The sequence below is a fragment of the Dermacentor silvarum genome, chromosome 8, assembly GCF_013339745.2.
Source record: "Dermacentor silvarum isolate Dsil-2018 chromosome 8, BIME_Dsil_1.4, whole genome shotgun sequence".
Lineage (NCBI taxonomy): Eukaryota > Metazoa > Arthropoda > Arachnida > Ixodida > Ixodidae > Dermacentor > Dermacentor silvarum.
The window spans coordinates 92,837,177-92,858,702 of record NC_051161.1 but is presented as its reverse complement, the minus strand read 5'-3'; the positions used below and the strand labels follow the sequence as shown (position 1 = coordinate 92,858,702).

The 21,526-nt window shown below is 45.7% G+C and overlaps 1 protein-coding gene and 1 long non-coding RNA gene across 2 annotated transcripts in view; both read left to right on the top strand.

Annotated features, from left to right (window-relative positions):
* LOC119462752 (uncharacterized) overlaps window positions 1-21,526 on the top strand; it is a 351,136-nt gene that overhangs the window by 252,632 nt on the left and 76,978 nt on the right. The gene's annotated exons all lie outside the window — the stretch shown is intronic.
* Window positions 1-21,526, top strand: part of LOC119461582 (uncharacterized) — a 29,499-nt gene that overhangs the window by 331 nt on the left and 7,642 nt on the right. The window contains exons 2-4 of the long non-coding RNA XR_007468511.1: window positions 14,404-14,528; window positions 17,637-17,714; window positions 20,602-20,837. This is a non-coding gene — a long non-coding RNA (uncharacterized LOC119461582). The remainder of the gene's footprint in view (window positions 1-14,403; window positions 14,529-17,636; window positions 17,715-20,601; window positions 20,838-21,526) is intronic.

The following is a 21,526-nucleotide window of genomic DNA, read 5'->3' as shown; positions in this document are numbered from 1 at the left end:
ACTTTAACATACGAAGTGATCACTTTTAAGTTTTTGGAATTCTTTGCAGATAAATTCCAATCCTTGAGCGACATTATTCCGAGAGGTGGACATTACTTGCCTGAGAAAGTAAACACATTCAACTAATCTAAAAAATTCACTAATGAACTTCTGAATTCCTATCTTTTTGGCACATGTTGCAAATGGCGATTAGTAGCCGGTGAGGTTGCAAGATTTCCAGAATTACACCAGTTCGGAGATATGCACCATTAATTGGCCATGAAAATTCACTGATGTTTCACTTTTACACAAAACGCTCTCTTGTGCATTGAAGCACAAAAGTAACTGCAACGCCCACGTATTTGGTCTAACACTTGGAAATATCTCGAAACTGGTGTGATCCTGGAGAATCATTTCAAGTGGATACGTCTTGCAAACTCACCGGCTACAATTCCTAATTGCAATATGTGCCGTAAATAATTAATTCGACAGTTAATTTGCAATTTTTAATTAGTTGATTATGTGATTCGACTTCTCGTGCTAGTAATGTCAGCCTCTTCGAGGAACCCATTTCAGGGACGAGAATTATGCTACCCGCCACAGTCAATGTTTCAAAATTCTGGGAAACTTAAGCATGATCATTCCGTGTATTCCATTTGTTAGCTTTATATTCCCATGTTGATCAATTCTCTTATTGCCTTGGATGTCGACCAAAGAAAAGGTGTCAAAGCACGCATACTAAAGCATGTACTTCGTATTTTCCAGAAACTGAGTTCTTGTAGGATGAAATCTCAATATAACTGCTTTTTTAAACTTAAAAGCCTTATATGCTGACCTGGAAAGTCTGTGTCACAGAATAAACTTTTTCAAGAAACGAAGCTTTTACCTAATTCTTTCTTGCCTAGCGTCCATGGGCATGTCTTATTTGATCGTGTAGGCACATCTGTGAATATATTATATACTATAATCCCAAAAACATAGGGGACCAAAGCATTATATTTCAAAATATTATCCCAAACGTACAACAATGATAGTTCCCAATGTAATAATTCTATTAGCATTCTTAGGTTACTTCACCCGCATTGCGGGGGCTGTCTGGGTGTAGTACTCTAATAATGGTAATCGCATTAAATAGTATTAAGATTGCCAAAAGTGTTATTTGCTTTAGAATGATCAAGTTAGTAATAATCAACTGTGCGGGATTCTAAGTGCCAACTTCACTGAGTCACAGTAATATCTTAAAGAACTAAGTTTTCGAATAAACAGTGCACAACAATAACCATTGATGAGCTGATCAGCTCATAAATGGTTATTGTTGTGCAATGATTATACTAGGCTATCGATATCCTAGTATAATCATTCCGTTTAATTCGCTCTCGAACCTATAATATATATATATATATATATATATATATATATATATATATATTTACCAGCAGAGATGTTTAAGCCAGCCGTTAGTCCGGCTGTCGCGGACAAAAAATGTGGACCGATCCTGGCGGTCGTGCAGAAAGGGTCCAAGCGCAATGGCACATACCCCTGTGAACTAGTCAGGCTGAATGTGGATAAGTCTAGCTAAGCATGGTTGGGACTACTTAAGCTTAGTCAGTCATCGATAGCCAATCGATAGCCAATAAATAGCTAATCAGTAATTGATTAATAATCAATAAATTCCAGAAAATGCTGGGGATGACTTGGTAGTGCTTAGCCTAGCACTAATACGTAGCCAATACGTTGCGATAGAAATCGATGGCCAATCAATAGCTAATCGATAATTATTGAATAAATTCCTGTATATGCTGGGGATGACTTGGTAGTGCTTAGCCTAGCCCAAAAGCCAGGAAGTGCCCATCGGCCCCGCTGTCTCTTTAGCACCGCGCCTCCAGTGCAAACTACGCGATTTTTTTTTGTAATGCCGTAGTGAGGGTTCGTGAACTGAATATGCGACTTTATGTTTGACATGTGTACATAATAGTATGATCGCGCTTCAGATTGGAATTGTACAGTGCTCACGGAATGAAATGAGACACTGCGAGAGCATGGCCGCCGGTACATGCAGCGCCGCCCGTGGCCCCCCTGTGTACGCAAGATGTTGCATTCTGGTACACCGCGAGGTGGGAGCGTTCTGAGCGTAGGCTTACTGCTTCCGGTTGCCGATGAGCGGGACTGTGGTTTTCCGCGGGGCCAGCCGGGCGCTGAAAACCTGGCGTGCTGCAGCGCGCTTGTGTGCCGATAGCAGTAACTCGGCGGTGCGCGCCGCCGATTTCGCGACATCATCCGCTCGCGCGTTCTTGTTACGAGTGCCCTTCCGATACGGCACTTGTGGTGTGCAAGTAAGGCACCGTTGCGTTCATGTGAGTAAAACGAACGTCTGCACGAAAGAAATAGCAAACTATATTACAGAGTGTAAACTTCTAAAAAAAATAAAAAAGAAGAGACACAGTCGCAGACAACTTTGCGTGAAGTACGAAGTATTAGTACTTTTCGGCTATTGTCGCCAAGCTGGTTTCTCCCTACATTGCTTCAGCGATAACCGCACTAACGTCGACAATTATCGTGAGATGGATTCTGTCGGAATTTTATACTGTTATGTACCTCCCGCCTCGGGTACAAGTCCTTCATTGGGGGTATATGCCACATTATGGAAATCATGATCATCATCAACACGCGGCGATAGCCTCAAAGAGCTAGTTGGCGTTGGCACGATATGTAACACCCGCTTTCTGGCCAATTTTCCGCGGTGGGTAGTGCCATGTACGGAGTCATCATCATTATCGGCACAAAGCGATCATCTGAAAGAGCTAGCTCGCAGTGGCATTATCGATGCATACGTGTGATCGTGACTATAATTCTTACGCTTCCAACGCGCTTATGAGGCGTAAGTGTAAGAATTAAAAGACGGCTAATGAAAAAAAAAAAAAAAACGATTGTGGCTACAATGGTTAGAGCATCGGGCTGCTGTGTTACATGGGCGAATTCAAATGGCTCCGCCGGACGCGCTTTTTCTTAACAGCGGAGCTGTTTAAGCCGGCCGTGATGTGTGCCGGCTGCCACTGCGTTGCCTAGCAACCACCTCGTGGAGCGTCTCGCGCTATGTTCGGGAGAGAGGAAGAGAAAATGAGAGCAAGAGAGAGAGAAACAAATTGTAGCAGTACCAAGGAGGCAACGCATTGGCGCTGAGCCGTGCTCCCTCAAGGGCTGCAGAAGATAGCGCCAACCTTTCCCTTTCCCTCAAGAACCACTTATCATCATCAAGGAGGCAACGCGCAGCGGTGCTGCCGACGCCATCCGCGCTTCTACGTTTCCCCGCATTAGCGTCGAACGCTCGCGGTGTCCGTGACTGCAGCTGGCGCCTCTGGCGGCGGCTCGGCCGAGCTCCCACCAGCTGCGCGCTACTGCGCATGCGCAGTGACGTCATCCCGGCGTCCCATCTGCTGCGCGCCGCACGTACAGTGTGCATAGCTTTTGTCTCACTTCCCCTACGTGTGCTCGGACTGCAAGTGCTTCGCGAGGCGTTCCCCGATGACATGGATCAGGAGGAAATGCTTATACACTTCGCATAACTTAGCATCACTTCGTATAGCCAGGACAACCTAGGAACCGATCAGCTCCGCTGTGTAATTAGCCTTGCGCCACCAGTGCAAGCTACCCCAATTGTTTTTGAGAGTTTGAGGAATTCACATGGTTATAACGCGACCAGCAACCCCCTTAGCGACTGACCGGCCCAGGAGAAATGCAGATAGCTTCATTTTAAAACAGCGCATGCGCGATTCAGAAGTTGCTGTTTCTGCTTCAACCTGCGGCAGCTGAACTTTTCGTCCACTTTCAGTTCCCATTTTCCCTGCAGGGACTCCTTGAGCAGTGAAGGTATTTGTGCTTTGCACCACCACGAAACGTGAGCTTGCATGCCACTGATATATACACTGGGGGCTGGATAGCGCATCGAGCGCCCTTGAGTGAAGCCAACTTTGTCCCAAATCTTCCTCGCGGAAGTGCTTCCTGCACACTATTTGATCTCGCCGTTGGGTGCGGGAGTTTGGCTGACGTTGAGGAGGACTTAACGAAACGAAGATCTATTTACATTTTGTACAGGAGTAGAAAAAGTAAAATAAACAGTAAAAGAATCATCGTTATGGCCGGCAGCAATTCGGACGCAGAGGTCCGTGGCAAGAAGAACCTCTCCGTCCTCTCGATCTTTCTCTGGCTTATAACCCCTTCAGTTCGTCGGGGTCACGTCATTTTCCTTCGATCGTCGGGCCCATACAGGTGTCGTCATTTTCATCCAATCGTGAGGCCCGTGCAAGATGCGTCTTGCCAAGAGGGACACTCCTAGGGCTCTATTTTTTCATGGCGGCCTTCGTCCGGCGTTTTCTCCTCTCCTGGTAGGCGCTCAGCTGGAGGGGAATGGTGGTTCTCGAACGACATTCTGGAGTAGTAAGGCAGGTTTTCCTGGGACGGGGTCAACGATCTCGAACAGTACCAGTTTCCAGAGGTATTTCTGGAAGCGTCACTCATGGGGAGAGAAAAGCTTCATGCGCGGCACACGAAGGTGGGATCGCCAACCCGTTTGACGGGTCCGGTAGCATCGTCGACGCGCACGCGCGCACCAAGATCGGAATTCCGCGACGACTTCTTGCGGTCGAAGAAATTAACCGATGCTAATTAATGGTCCGTATCTAACAGCTCCTCCTCGCTCCGGAAGTTCTGAATGGCCGGTGAACCCAATTCGGAAAGCCATGAAAAACGCTGATGAAGCCTGTCGTATACTGGTGACAAGCTTCGTGTGACAAGTTCTTGGAAATTCATTCCTTATGTTTTTCGGAAATATCGGATGCCTATTTATGAAATTGGGATGTAAATTTTACGGTGCCTGAATTAGATGGCGCCACCATACTGAGGGAGGCTCGGAATAGCGTTGCTTGCGCGTCTCGTCTTCAGCGGCTGGGCGCCTGCACAAGGTAGCAAGATGGCGGCGCCCCAGTGGTTGCCGGTTTCAATGCATGATCGCTGTGGAGAGATTTGTGGAGTATGCGAGCAGGCTAGTTGATGTGGATACATGGCATATTATAGCGCGAACTCAGACAAAAAAATGGCGAAAGAGCCGACAGACTAAGACAAGCTTGTCTTCGTCTGTCGCCGCTTTCGCCGTCCTTTGTTGAAGTTGGCGCTGTCAAACGTCATGGACTTCCTCTAGAGTTGGTTATATTACTCCATGCTCTCTCCCCTCTCATCGAGACTCTCCGCGTCGTGGCCCTCTCGCCCTCTCCACCAGCGGCCAACGCCCCTCACGCGCGGGCCGTCTTCCCTCCTCTACCTTTCACTGCTGCGGGCGATCTAGTATGAGCCATCGCTTCTAGATGGTACCACCGTCCGACAGTTCAGTAATTACGTGGTGTCAATTCAAAGCAACTAATACCCACAGTCAAGCAATATAAGTACATCGGGGTGTACATAAACGAAAAAAAAAAGACTTACTCAAGCACCCACCAAGATAATTTGAAAATAAAGGAGAAGTGGAATGCAGCAATAATGAAACACAGAGCACTTGGGGGACACAACCAGTGTGAGCTGGTGTGTGCAATCTGAAAATAAGTAGTGAGGCCAGCGCTAACGTTCGCAAATGCTATTCTGCGCTTCAAATCAGATATCTTGTCGGTGTTGGAAGTTAACCAAAAATCGGTTGGCCAGTTGGCTGTGGGAGCCCACGGTACAAGCCACAAATGGGGCATTGTAGGGTGACATGGGTTGGGCCTCTTTTGAAGTCAAAGAAGCACAGAGCAAAATTAGTTTTGAAGAAAAACTCAGGAAAATGGATGGGTGGCTAAAGTGCACATGTATATGTACCTGAAAAGCGTGGACACAAATTGAAGAAAGAGGTCAAGAAAGTTGGCAACCAAGTACAGGGTAGTTGAAACTGTGAAACCACGAGTCATATTTGAAAGCACGAGTCATCAGAAAGAGAAGAGAAACAGAGACAGTTATTTAAAGCAGAAAATGGCAATGCTAAGGGCCATGGAAATTTACAAGAATGAGAAGAGAGAAATTAGAAGGAAAAATCTGTACGATAACACAAAAGGCAGTGCCTTGCTATTTGAGCTCGAGCCGGTCGCCTAAGGAAAGAAACACACCGGAGCAAATATTCGGAACTTGATGAGGCATGTGTATGCTGCAGCGAAAATTCGGAGACCACTCAGCCCGTCCGAATGGAATGCGAAGGGATTCACCTAGTGAGACCCGTATGTAACATACGCTATGATTTAAAGTGGACGGAAGCATCAATCAGTCAGCAGCCGAGACAAGCAAGAGACGTTTAGAGTAATGCTGAAAAAAAGGAGGGAAGAGATTGATACGATTTGATCCGTTACAGGCATAGTCAGCGGTACAAGGTAGATTTTGAGGCTAAAAAATCAGATTAAGGAGATGTATACAAAAATGCTACATAAAAAAAGAAACACGTATAGCATACCTGAACAAATCAAGCAGGCTAGGTGACTATTAGCCACCCCGTTTCAAAGCAGATGCCATTAAATCCTCTTCCTCCTCCTCCTCCTACTCATCATCATCATCATCGAGTGTGAGCTCGTCGGCGAGACAGCAGCAGTAGGCGGCAGCCACGGTCAGCAAGGGAGGCGCAGGGGGGTTCGCAAAAAAGTTTATTTAAAAAAACGCACAGACGTGGGCAGCGGCGTTATTGGACAAGCGTGGGGAAAATGTCTGCGCTTGCCAAATCACATTCCAAAGACGCTGCTCAGCTTTCTGCCCTCACATAGCTGTAGAAAAAGCTATGGAAGGTAACTGCCATAAAAAGATTATATATTCACATCGCAAAAAAGAACAGGTTACCATTTTAATGCGGCATTGTGAAAACTATCTCAAGAGCAAGTAATAATAGAAATGCTGTAAGAATCTCCTGGGTTTCGAGCAATGCCGAGTAAGCGGTAATGTAAGGGCGGATAGGTGTGCAGCTACGGCAAAAACGATCATCTCAAAAACAGAAATGCCGTCAATCGATTGCCTACCAGAATTCAATAGCTATTGACACGGGATAGAAATATAAATAGTTCCACGTAATGGTAGCTCTTGGCGAAAGGAGACTTTGCAGGCACCAGTAATCCTTCATTGAAATAGTTTGCGCGAGCATTGAATCGGAGACACACACATTTGACTCACAATTTTTTTACTATGTAAAAGAGTCAGCTTTTAATAAACGTAGAGTCATTTGAACTGTAATGTTATTTTTGATCACTTGTCCTGAAGTAGGGTAGGAACGGAAAAACGTTTTTCATTTTTTTCTTTGAAACGATTACGGCAATTCTCCCGGTATTCTTAACTGGGAACTGCCCTGTAATACCAGTTGAAATTGTAATCAAGTGTTTGAGGGGTGCGAAATTCCTAAAAAAAACTGTGGCTCCAATCCATGCTGTGAAGATGGTTGGACAGCGAAGCTGTAAACGATACCCACAACGATTTCCCATTGTGACATCACTTGAATTCACACACGTGGCTCTAGAAAGAGTGAAACCAGAGACAAGTGAAATGTACTTAACCACACCCTTTATTACTTCACAACGACATTATATTCACGCAGTTCTTCTGGCGTCTTTACTTTCCGTGGTCTACCCATGGTAGCCTGGAATGAACTGAATGAGTTGCAAAACCGTGGTGACGTCACTACATTATTTATATCGTGTTGGATACTTTTCCATTCGGAGTAGCTTAATCAAGCATAGTCTTTACCGGGAAGCACACGCGGGAGAAGGAACGCTATAAGCGACACCCACCACGATTTCCCATTGTGACGTCACTTGAATTCACACACGTGGCTCTACAAAGAGTGAAACCAGAGAAAAGTGAAATGTACTTAACCACACCCTTTATTACTTTACAAAGACATTATATTCACGCAGTTATTCTGGCGTCTTTACTTTCCGTGGTCTACCCATCGTAGCCTTGAATGAACTGAATGAGTTGCTAGATCGTGGTGACGTCACTACATTATTTATATGGTGTTGGATACTTTCCCACTCGGAGTAGCTTACGCAACCATAATCTTTACCGGGAAGCACACGCGGGAGAAGGAACGCTGTAAACGACACCCACCACGATTTCCCATTGTGACGTCACTTGAATTCACACACGTGGCTCTACAAAGAGTGAAACCAGAGACACCGGTTTCACGAGAGTTTTGAAGGACGTCAACCCCTTTCGAAGCAGCTGCAAACCTAATCTTTACCGGAACGCGTCGGAGGGTGTTCTCTTTGTTCACGGGAGCCTTATCATCCGTCTTGTGCACGGTTTTGATGCTTGTTTTGTTGTTTCTCTTTTGAAACCGATTGCTGAGCTGTATGCTGTATGCCTGATTTTAATAGAGATATGCTGATTGTATTCAATTTTTAGCCTGGCGTTTTTTATTTACGCCGACACGAAAATTTCCTTGGCTAGTAGAGGCAGCGCCTCCTCTATTTTTTCAATGCCAGCCAGATGCGGCCGATCCAACGGTTCACCAGCCTCTCCGATCGCGCTTTCTTACTTTCCCCCATCGGCTAGCGTTTGCGCCTGCTTTACGGTCGTGGGGGAGAGTACCCTCTGGGTGGCGCCTCACGACGGAAGTCGGGAGGAAGTTATCCTGACAGACGCGTGAAGCGTCTGCCGCATCTCCTCCAGAATGGCAGCTGCGCACGCTCAGTAGCTCAGACGCATGCGTAACGCAGGCAGTCGTACCATCTGGGTAGTGAGTGAGTGAGTGAATAAACTTTATTGCAAAACAAATTATTCAGCTGGTCTCATGCGAGGCATATCTATGGTAGGGGCCCCTATTTCAGGGTAGCGTCACATCCCGGCAACTCATTGAACTAAGGCACACCAACGGCTCCCATTGCGGAGCGAGCGATTGCACTGAAATTGAAAAAAAATGTGGTTGATCCCTCTTATATAGGAATCGGTATAGAACACGAAAGTGAAACGTGTCTTCACAGAAGTAGTGTAATGTTTATTGCACATTGATATATAATGTCTATTGGTGTTTTGTGGCTAAAGCGCCCTTAGGCGTTGATGCACCCACGCTGACGCCTGGTGGCACGTCTCCTCCATCACGACTACCAACGTCGATGACCATGAGCAACCGTCGTGCATATGGAAGCTGCACTACGCTGCACACGCTAGCACAACGCGAAAGACGAAGCACGTAACTGACACACTAATACAACGCGCAAGACAAAGCACGTAACTGAATCGTCACCGAGTCAAATCAGCGCGTACAGCGCGTCGTAATTGCAGCCTCCGCGATCAACTTCAGAAACATTTTCAGAGCTAATTGCGGAGGCCACGCTCCGCTGTGCTGAGTACGGTGAACGCCACCTAGGTGGCGTTGGTAGTGCTTCTTGATGCCAGCGTCCCTTCGAATGCTGGCATCGAGGCGTCGTAGTACTGAGACCACCGAAGCGTTCACTGTCGGTGCGCGTTAAGGCCGGAATACATGGAGCGAATAACCGGCGTCCGAGCGAAGAACTTCGTCGGGCGGCGAACGTCCGACGGCCGGCGTCAAGAAATTTGCCGTCCGCAGCCGATCTGCCTGTCCAAACATTTTCGTCGGGCGAACGCCGCCGCCGGAAGCGTCTAGCGCGCAGCGGTGGACGACAGCCAATCAGGAGGCACTAGTTCCGGTCGCAATGCATGCTGGTGTTTCGCGCGCGCGCGCCTTTTCGCGTCGTCTGCAATCGCGTTGGTGTTGCCGTGTCTGCATGTCTCTGCACCGATTGAGTAGTTCCTAGTATGATCTCTCAGGAATCGCGTTGTATTTGTACATCCCATATCCGCTGATCTGCGAGGAAACAGACAAGCAGTGCAAGCTCTCTACAACAACCTTCAACAGAAATCTTCTGATCTCAGAGGCCACATGCTGTCGTCATGCCTATCTCCCGACTTCCCCGATAGATGGCGTTGGCATCGGATATTTCTTTCGCTAGGCTTAGACGCGTTCGAAACGAGAAGCGATCTCGAAAACTACTCAAGGTTATCCATAATACTCTGTCGTCGAAGCGGCCTGAGACTAAGCGAAAGCCGTTTACGCAGTCATTTGCTTCCAACTAAGTGAATTCTACAAGGACAACGCCAAATTCAGTTCGAAGCGGGCGGCCGGGACCGCCGCCAACACGGCGGCCAACGCGCGGCGGCGTTCGCCGCATGTATTGCAACACAGCAAACATCCTGCGTCGTGTCGCCGCGTCGTTACTTGACGCGTGAAGTTCGTCGAGAAAGTTCGCTCCATGTATCCCGGGCTTTAGTGTCATAATGCAGTACTTCTCTTTTCTGCTCATAGGCGGCGGCACCGCCCCGAGCAAGAGCGCGGGTACACGGAGGAGTGTTAGATATATAAGGCGCGTCTGTGTAGCTCTCTGCGAATGCGTTTGTGGCGCAATGGGTTAAACGCTCGGCGATCTATCGTCGCGGACCGAGAGGTCGTGGGTTCGATTCCCAAATTTTGCATGTTTGTGGAACTTTTTCTTCTGGTTTCTTTCTTTGTATTATGTTCTATGACGTATTTCCGTGACGGAAATACGTCAGTGAAGTCTTGGTGGACCCCGGAATAAAACACTTTCGTGTTAAAAAAAAAAAAAAATGGAGGAGGCGCTTGTATACAGGTATGCAGCTTCGCTGTAAAACCTTTATGATCGTAATGCTCCCTAACGGATGCTTTAGACAATGGTAACACACAGCCCAATGACTCTACTAACCTTCGTCCATTCATCTTATAAGTTCTACAGTTTCCTAAATTCATCAGGCTATATAAATACAAAATTTGAACACGCATTAGACAGAGACCTCAATTATAAACGTCGTTGTTTAGCACATCATCATGTGCACTTTCGTAGTTTTATTCAATATATGTTTTCAGGCATTTATAAGCGCCAATTTGTACGTATTTGTACTAATATACCATTTCGCTGTTTAACGTGACTACATAAAAGACCAAAAGCAATGTGCTTTCGCCCATAGCTTGCAAATAACATAAACAGCATCCTTACCAAATGTGACTACACAGTGTAGCCATTAAATGTTATACCTGTAAATGCTGAGCATGCACGACACACAAGTTAATATGAGGTGCTAAGAGTCAAACGCAAATTCTAGGTACATAAACGATCTCTCTTGCCAGTGCAGTGCAACTTGTGTCTTCAAAAAAGTTGCAATATTTTATTATTATCAAAGTTAGTTAGCCCTAATGTGCGGTAACAACATGTGAACTGCAAAAAGTGTGTGGAAGGAGGCAAAGGTGAAGCTTTAACAAATGGTTACACTTCAGAAGGCTTCCCGGTAGTGCTTGCAAGTTGCATCTTGCGCGTTAACTAAGACGGTATAGCCACATGATATGCCATAGTCATTAGCCCTGTTTCTTCTTCTACTTGCTTTCTTGACCGGCACTTGCCCAGCGCGTGCCCTCTAATTGCAGGGTATGTGACACCGACGCCATATACAACAAAAATCACGAATGAGTGGGTGTTTGGTTACAATTCAGAAACACCAGCTTACTGCGGAGCCTGTGGTTTTCCTTTTCTAGAGATGTCTGCAGAATACATGACCCGGTTTTCAATGTTATTATGCCTGTGTTACTGTTCTAATGAAATATTATCTGCTTTGATCTCGGTGTTCTTTGGTTACGAGGAAAAACATGAAACGGTTCAAACAGATTACAGTTATTTTTTTTTATTCCTTGACGTCAACCGTAACTGAGCCGTTTTTCGGAACCAGGAAGAAAAGCCGGACAACGATTTCTGTTTCACTAGCCTTTGCTCTGCCAAGGGGGTAAATAATCTTCATCGCAAGACATTTCTGTATTGTTCTAGAATGCGCAACTTTTCGACATTTTTAGCATAATTGTGGCCACGAAATATTGCGGTTAATTGTTAAAGTGGATGGTTGAGATATTGATGTCACTCTTGGATGATTGCACAAAATGGAATCAATTGCAAAGTTTACGTATACATTGTAAAGGTGGACTTTTACAGCCAGTGCACAATGATTCTCAAGAAGACACCGTGTTTCGCGCAGTGTGAATTAAAACAAACAATTCGGACTGTATATCAAAGCGTCATAAGGCTTCGACGTATCTATCAGGGCCGTACGTGCGTCAATTGACAGCACGTAACGCCATAGAGCTGTGCTTTGGTTATTCACTTACAAATGTTCACAGCTCTATGCAAAGGAGCGAAAAAAGAATCGGTTAGCTACTTAGGGCTTCTTGTGACGCACTAATTAAGAATTCTACTATAGAAAAATTTTCAGTAGTTTCCAAGTCTGCAAGTTTTCTCGCTATGCCTCTTATCATTGCTAACGTATCCGAAGAACCCTGAATTCAAATTATAGCACAAGAAAACTTCATCTCTGCAAAGAAGTAGCGGCGCTCGAAAAGACGGTCGATATTTTTATTCTGAAAGAAACAGTCGCAGGCGATAATTGTTGGAAGGAAAAAGAAACAGATATAAAAATGTTTCAGACCACGCACTGCAGGACGCCCTAAGCGCGTCCTGCAGGACCTAAATAAAGTTTTTCCAGTCCAGCCCACCACGCACAAAATCGCAAAATTTTGTAATCTATAAAACATCTTAGATACTTTGCCAACTCCTAGAGTGCGCGATGTGAGAGTGCGAAAACTAAATATTTTCATTGCAACAACGTAGACATAGTTATCTATAGGTGCAATATCTTGGTCATAGAAACCTACAGAATTACTTTAGAACTTCATAAATAGGGTGCTGGCCCTTTTTTTGCTGCTGTTCTAGCAGCGGGTGGAAAGGAGTCATCATTTTCAGCCATTCAGGGCTTCATCATGCTCTCAAAGTGCGCGCATGATATGAAACGAGAATAGCACAGAACGTACGCAATCGTCTCTCTCGACTACAAACATAACATTCTATACTTTTGGCTGTTGCAACGATGATGAGAGTTATGACGACGAGCAACAACTGATGAGAGGTACCTTCCATCGTGCTAAACCGTGCGGTAGGCAAAGCTTTAAATGCGGATCCAGGAAACAAAGGTGCTGGTTTGTAAAGTCTGCTGAGGTTTTCTGATACCAATGTAAGCTGGCGTTTCAGAGCGCTAAGCTTTCCCACTGCATCTACACTCTTCGCAATAGGACATCAACGCAGTGGACACTGTCATGGGCAGATCGAGCGGCTGTATCAGCGTGGTTACACCACAGTTACTTCAGAACCGTTGAAAGGGAATATCATTTAACTGTAACTTCATTAAAGTTTGAACAAATGTCTAATATTTAAACAAGTATAAAGCTTCCGTGCTGAACCTGAGCAACACAACTCCGGAGATGAATATCATAACTAGCGTAACTCGATGTGCGAAGGATCGATGTAAAAAGAATCATTTTATGTTATGTGCACGAAAGTGGTCAAATATATTCCAGAATATATTCATCGTTTCATTCCACAGCAACTTCAAGATTAACTACTGCATCTGGAGCTACGCAATTAAATGCCCAAAGATATTGAAGAATGTATTGGTTGTTTCATTCCACAGGAAATTCTGCATAAACTACTGCATCTGGAGCTATGTGGTTGATGTTTTACAAGTAACCAGCTTCCAGCTTGTATTTTCAGCGGCCTTATTTATGAAATTATGGAAAGTGTAAAAGGTGTTGCGAAGCATTGCTGTCAGGAAGTTGCAACTGAAACATTAGAAACAATCGTAAGATCGTGGGAGACGTCATTCCGGTGCTACCACGCAAGTATTCATCCCAGCGCTACGATATTTTCTGTATATATTATCCGACTTGCTCAACAGTGTGTACAGCGCGAAGTAGACAGGACGGACAGTAGACAGACGAAGCGCTTTGTGTGTCCACCGTCCATCCTGTCTGCTTCGCGCTGTAAAAAATTATGGGGTTTTACGTGCCAAAACCAGTTCTGATTATGAGGCACGCCGTAGTGGGGGACTCCGGAAATTTGGACCACCTGGGGTTCTTTAACGTGCACCTAAATGTAAGTACATGGGTGTTTTCGCATTTCGCCCCCATCGAAATGCGGCCGCCGCGGACGGGATTTGATCCCGCAACCTCGTGCTCAGCAGCCCAACACCATAGCCACTGAGCACGCGCTGTACGTATAGAGTCATGAATGACCAACAAGTCAAACTTTCTACACTTTTGCAGAACAAAGTTGTTTTCAGTTGTGCGGCCATTTGAGGTAATGGCACTAACAATTGTCGCAGACGATAATTTATAATTTCGCAGTGCCGTTGTCTTCATGAAGCGTCTCTGTAAGACGGGTATCAATTTTCTACAAACCATCGAATGATTATGTGGTTGGGACAATCGTCTAAGGACTACCATCATCAGTCAATTTGGGTCGGATGAAAAACGAAATAAACGACAAAACTCTACTCACACACAGCAAAACTATTTTTTTACAGCCCCGATATGCGAGACCGACAAAGTGAACTTGCATTGAGCCAGGCTGAACCCATCCATTTACATGCAAAACTGGGAAATGGTACTGAAGATCCGGGTCCCTATATGCAGGTAGACGATTGGCCTGGTAAGTCGAAAGGACATCTTGACGTAATGTTCTCCACGAGCTCTTGTACGCTTGCACATATGCTGTGAGGATGCGGGCAATCCATATTTATTATCCGCAAATACCACCACATCATTTGGGAAACAATCTGTCTTTCCCGCCCTTTTTTTAGTGCGGCCATCGAGAGTGCAACTAAAATCAATGAAAAATTCATTCATGACTTAAAGCTTTAAGGTAACACTAAAACGTTGACCCGAAATGGCAAAAGAAAACACTGAAAATGAAAAACTAGTTCGGTGCTTAGTGTCGAATTCGAAGGCAAAATTGAATGATGTGATCACCGAAATTGGTTTCGTGACAAATTACGCGCATCAAAACTGGCTCTAGTGGGGAGCAATAATGGTAGGCGTTAGTACGTTGCTCATGAAGAAGTGAACAGTAGTACTGCGCGTGTTTTTTTTTTCGTTTTTTTGGCAGGGGTCATTTGTAACAGCCTTGTGATCGCAGCGGCGGAGTGAGCCGATGTGTTACGATGTCACGAGGAGTCCACCTCCTTGGTAACAAAACGTAAACTGGTTCGTAGTAACAAGTATTGTGGTTAAAAATTTAGGTAGTAAGTATTCCAGCGTTGAGAGCGTTTGCTCCTTCATTTGACGCAAACAATTTTGTCATTGGAAACCTCGCTCCAGTGCTCCTTTAAAGGTGGCTAACACTAGCGTAGAAATTCGCGCTTATGTCAAAGCTCAAGAATTACAGCAGTGCAGCCATTTAAAGAAGTAAGTAGGTGACCGCGGGTCCTAAGCCGTTTACCTATCTCTCCGGTTGCCTGTGACCCCAAAAATTTTATCATTTCAATGCATAGAAATCGGTCCAAGACGATATTCATAGATCAGGCTAACTGCAGCGACTTTTTCCTAACCCGTGACTCATTCACACTGGGACATTCGACGATTAGCGCAGAGCAGAACCTTGTGCCGCCAAGAATTCACATTGCTCGCCCTTCGCACTGAAAGAGCTGCTGCTATCTGTTTAAATAGTGCGAAAACAAAGAAAGGGCGCGATATTTTAATAGTGCCGCAATATACTTGGTCTGTACCACCATGTAGAAAACTACTTTTGAAGTACTAGAAGATAAACTTGGGCGAATTGGTGGGAATTCATGTTTAAGAAAATAACAGCGCTGGTTGGTTCTCTTGAAGGTTGACTATAGGATTCAAAGTCTACGTTGATCTAAATCGGCTGGTGAAAATAAAGCCAGGCTTATCTCCCACTCCACTACTTCTACTGTTCTCTCCTTCTCACTTAGAGTCACTTGAACAAATTTGTGCCTATGACATTTGTTGCCCGTGCGCCGCCATCGCCATGGTATGTCACGTGACCTCTCGCCGCCATATGCCATCCCTTCGAAGCGTCTGCGGTGTACGTATATTAAACTTGTAGCATCGACGGATTTTACGAGTAACAACACTTTCTCGCGAACGAACGAGCTAGTGAGCGACTGTCCCGTCCACCGCCTCCCTCCTTTCCATCCCCGAAACTCGGTAGCGAGAAAGCTAACGCGCAATACCCAGACGCGTATACCCAGTGACCCATGTCGGTGTCACAGAAGTTTTTTTGGTGATCGGGACGTAAGTGCAGAGTGCGCTATACGCAATGACCCAAGTTGTTCCGAGTGTTGATTTGGAACCCTGTTTCCTGTGCGCAGCAGCCTGACGCTGCCTTCTACCATGTACTGCGCAGACCCAGATTTGCGGGAAACAGACAGACAGACAGACAGACAGACGACAGACAGACAGACAGACAGACAGACAGACGACAGAAGACAGACAGACAGACAGACAGACAGACAGACAGACAGACAGACAGACAGGACAGACAGACAGACAGACAGACAGACAGACAGACAGACAGACAGACAGACAGACAGACAGACAGACGAAGACAGACAGACAGACAGACAGACAGACAGACAGACAGACAGACAGACAGACAGACAGACAGACAGACAGACAGACAGACAGACAGACAGACAGACAGACAGACAGACAGACAGACAGACAGACAGACAGACAGACAGACAGACAGACAACAGACAGACAGACAGACAGACAGACAGACAGACAGACAGACAGACAGACAGACAGACAGACAGACAGACAGACAGACAGACAGACAGACAGACAGACAGACAGACAGACAGACAGACAGACAGACAGACAGACAGACAGACAGACAGACAGACAGACAGACAGACAGACAGACAGACAGACAGACAGACAGACAGACAGACAGACAGACAGACAGACAGACAGACAGACAGACAGACAGACAGACAGACAGACAGACAGACAGACAGACAGACAGACAGACAGACAGACAGACAGACAGACAGACAGACAGACAGACAGACAGACAGACAGACAGACAGACAGACAGACAGACAGACAGACAGACAGACAGACAGACAGACAGACAGACAGACAGACAGACAGACAGACAGACAGACAGACAGACAGACAGACAGACAGACGGACAGAGACGGACGGACGACGGACGGACGGACGGACGGACGGACCGGACGGACGGACGGACGGACGGACGGACGGACGGACGGACGGACGGACGGACGGACGGACGGAGGACGGACGGACGGACGGACGGACGGACGGACGGACGGACGGACGGACGGACGGACGGATAGATGTCTGTCTGTCTGTCTGTCTGTCTGTCTGTCTGTCTGTCTGTCTGTCTGTCTGTCTGTCTGTCTGTCTAATAGATAGATAGATAGGCACAAAACGCCTGAACTAGGCAAATAATGCTAATTGCATTAAAATCTATTTCATTATCCCGTTCTAAAGCATCGATAGGACAAGGAAAATTAGCGCAAACAAAAGGGCAATTCACACGGGAAGGAAAGGAAATATTTAGCCCTCTAGACTTTATGCTACCAATTATGTGTTTATTATGTATTTATCGTTCCACTGCGGCTGTTTCTAATTCTCTATAACAAGTATACATGAAAAGTCAAAACGAAAAGCGAATGCTATCTGTAATATTCCTCTTCTTCCTTTCAATGTGACTGCGGCGTGCCATGGAGGTAACTTATTCTCGCTCGTTTTTTCTCTTCAGGGCTTGGGAACATCACAAAAAAACTTTGGTTGTACAGTTACCCTGGACAATGTGGCATTATGATATTTCCGTGGCAAGGTAAGTAGGAAGCGGCGCCTAAAGTACGACTGCTCACCGAACACAGCTTACATCATCTTCATATACACTGAGCAGGCAAAGAACATGGGGTGTAACTCATAAAATATTGTCACGCTGTCGTGACCCCGAAGAATTAGGTCCTGGCAGAATGGTCAGTCGCAGAACTACAACTCTTCATTGGTCGAACCTGTGCCGACAAAAACAAGTTAGACTCGGGCAGAACGATAGTGATGAGCTTATGCGTCGATCAGCGAAATCTGAAGTGCGAACGTTGGGCTGCCCGCCCGAGCCCAACCGAAAGCTTTATGACGAGACCAGAGTCCGACCCGGGCCCGGAAATAATCTACGTTACCCGCCCGGCCCGGCCCACCACCCCTTTACCTTAGGCCCGAGCCCGACCCGAGCCAGGCTTGAAAGTGGCCCGAACCCGGCCCGAGACCGAAAAAGATCCCCGAGCGGCATTAAAAAACATAAAAATAAAGGACAGAATGAGATTAATTTATTCTTAAGGCATAAATACATGTCAAATGCAATTATGAACACCATTTGGGCCGTCTGTATGCAAATACCAGCGCGCGAAATAGTACGAATGACCCTACCGAGCAGTATTCATTCATTCAGTTTATTCACCAGATAGTACTGGATGGCTACCTGGACTAAAAGCTGTGTAGACGGCTTGACAGAGGTCCAGCTAGCCGTTACAAGGCAGATACAACGAAAAGGCAAAAACAAGATACTTAGCAATAATGCATGAAGTGGACATGTAAGCATCCGTATATATTGATAAACAAAGCCAGAAAATAAAAGAAATACTGTAGGGTCAAAATAAAAGAAGTGTGTCATCAATACACAAGAAAATAGATAGAAATATGAGTATTTCATTCAAAAAATTGATACAATACATTTATTACAACACATTTACAAAAAATGCTCGCAACTGGGATTTCGACATGTATTTCGTTTCTTTGTATTTGTTCAGCAGTAAAGGAAGACTGTATTGTAGCATTTGAAGCTTGTACGTAACATGTGCGAAAACGTGGCAGAAACCACGTGTCGGTGCTGCGTGTGTTTAACACAGGCCTGTGTACATGTAAGCTCGCCGTTGTTTCTAAAAACTGCCTAAATATTTTATTTGAATGATAAAAAGACGCCAGAGCACGATAAGTCATACATGTTCTTCATGCGAATTATGTTGAAGATTTGAAAACCGCTCAGACTACATTCACAATATTTAAGGCTGGCAATCTGTCGTATAACTTTGTTTTTGCAATATTACAACTTTTTGTTATGTTCGTTTTAGTTGTTGTTAGCCAGACCAAACTGCAATAATTAATTCGAGAAGCAAACAATGCATAATATATCTCAATTTTAATATTTAAAGGAAGCGCACGACAACGTGACATCGCACCACTGACAGACGCAAGATTTTGACTAAGGTTTAAAATGTGTGAATCCCATGTAAGATCGAAGATAGTGTAATGCCGAAATAGTGTGTTCCTCAACTATTTCAATGTCATCATTAAGACATCTAATGACGTGCTCTAGCCTAATAGCCTTATTTCTGGCTCGAAAAAAACATAACTTCTGTTTTTGAAGGATTAATTTTAAGCGAGTTTGAGGAAGACCAGCCAACTAATTTGGTCAAGTATATTATTACATTCAACAGCCAGTTAGGTCGCGTCAGGACCAGAAAGAAGCGCGGTGCAATCATCTGCATATATAACAAACTTTACTGTCAAATCAATGTTAATTATGCTATTTATGTAAACATTAAACAGAAGCGGTCCCAATACGCTTCCTTGCGGTAGGCCTGCCGCCAGCAGTTTCGAACGGTACGACCTTGATGCGGCTGAATCCGCATTTATCGCAGCGCCGCCACAGTATTTTTCCACGTCGGACGCTTCGCTGCAAAGCATGCGCCGCCCCAGCCGCCCGTCCCGCTCAACTGCATTCTAGTACACTATAGCCGAAGCGCAGCCATGACCTGTCGTGAGCGCAGCGCATGGATGGAGCAAATGGAGAAAGAAAGCTTTGCGCTCCTCCATGGTGTAGCGTAATGCGCTGCTGCTAGACGGCCGGTTGATAACATGCGTGCAATCATGGATGCACGCAGTGCCATATTTCAGCCGCGTGACGAATTATCGTATCTTGCCAGTCATCGTTTTACCAACTCGCCTTTGAAGAATCAGCAAGTCGCGAACGCGCTTGCATCGCGCGGAAAGCATTAATTACATTGATATAGGTAAGGAATACAATGGCATCCTTTGGTTTGAGGCGACTTCAGTCCTTCTGGACTTTTACATTCTGTTCAAACAGCGCAAAATACGACGGAAGAAGAAAAGGAAAGTGCACACAAGTAGCCCTGCTTGCTTCCAGCTGCGCCGGGGCAACAGGTTTTTCAGAGTAGAGACGCGCGTGGATAACTCGCTGCACGTTACGTGTACACCACCAGAAAGTCCGAGCCGGGCCCAGGCCCTCGTCAAAATACCCGAGCCTGGCCCGGGCCCGGGTCAAAAAGCACACGCCGTGCCCGAGCCCGGCCCGAGCCCGTGAAAAAACTGCCCTACCCGGCCAGGCCCGGCCCGTGGGCCACACCGGGCTCGGTCTTTCGGGTAAGCCGGAGCCCTTGCAGTGCTCTAATCTAACGCTTCTGGTCTGAAGGACGTATTTAGCGCTAGATAGACGAAATACAGTAAGCAGCATAATGAGGAACACGACGACCAAAGCAGCATGTAAGAGAACACGAACGCGTGGCATTGTCATTGTTCATTGCTGTGTTACTCTTTAGTGGTAAACATGTTCTTTAATTGTCGTCAATGAAGCAAATAAGTTCAGAAATACAAGATTATTTCTACACAAATACAAGAGTTATTTCTCTTTTTCACAGGGAGGATCCACTGTGAGGTCCATGTGCGACAACAAGGACTTCCGAGACGAGGTAGCCACACCATATACCATATTTGTGAACGACTTTTTAGGGTACTTTGTAGTGATGATTATATGCACATTATTTACGGTGACGACTGTAGAACGAAACAGAATAAATAATTATAGATGCCGCTTTCCTTTTGTAGGCTTGTATTAGACGAAGTAAGATTGAATAAAGAAATCAGTTTTCTATAGGTTGGAAAATTATCGTTATTACGAACACAAAATAAAATGAAATGGTGCAGCAAATAAGGTGATGTGAAAGACGGCTCAAAATATGTAACTCTGAAACTCTGGAACCGGCGTGTCAATACTGTGACAAACATAGGCTGGGCCAAATTTTAATTAACTAACAGAATGCCGTTTCATGCGAAAATAGACGACAGAGGCTACTCTATTTAAGTGTAGCAAATATGGAACAGTTGTCAAAATGCGATTCAAGGAAGTATTTATTTGTTATCTGGGGCGCTATAACGTAAAATGATTCCGAACTGTCTTGATTCCAAACTCCTGACGTCAAATTCTAATAAGGGCCCATCAAAACAGCTTAACCAGAAGTCTCTCCGAGTTTTGGGTGTAATCGTAAGTGCCGACTTAAATTGCTAACTGGTACCCCTTGCTTCCGGCGTTTCAATACTGTGACAAACATAGCCTGGGCCAAATTTTAATTAAAAAGAAAACAGAATGCTGTTCAATGCGAAATTGCTGACAGGAGGAGGAATAAAATTTTCCTGTAGAACCAGCACTTTATGATGGCCGGGCCTACGCCTCCCATGAGGGGACCTCGAGGGCTTGCCTCGCCGCCGCCTCACGGGCGTGCTGGGTCGCCCAGGTTTGGTCGTCGAGGGTGGAGCTCCGCAGAGCCTCACGCAACCTCGACGAGA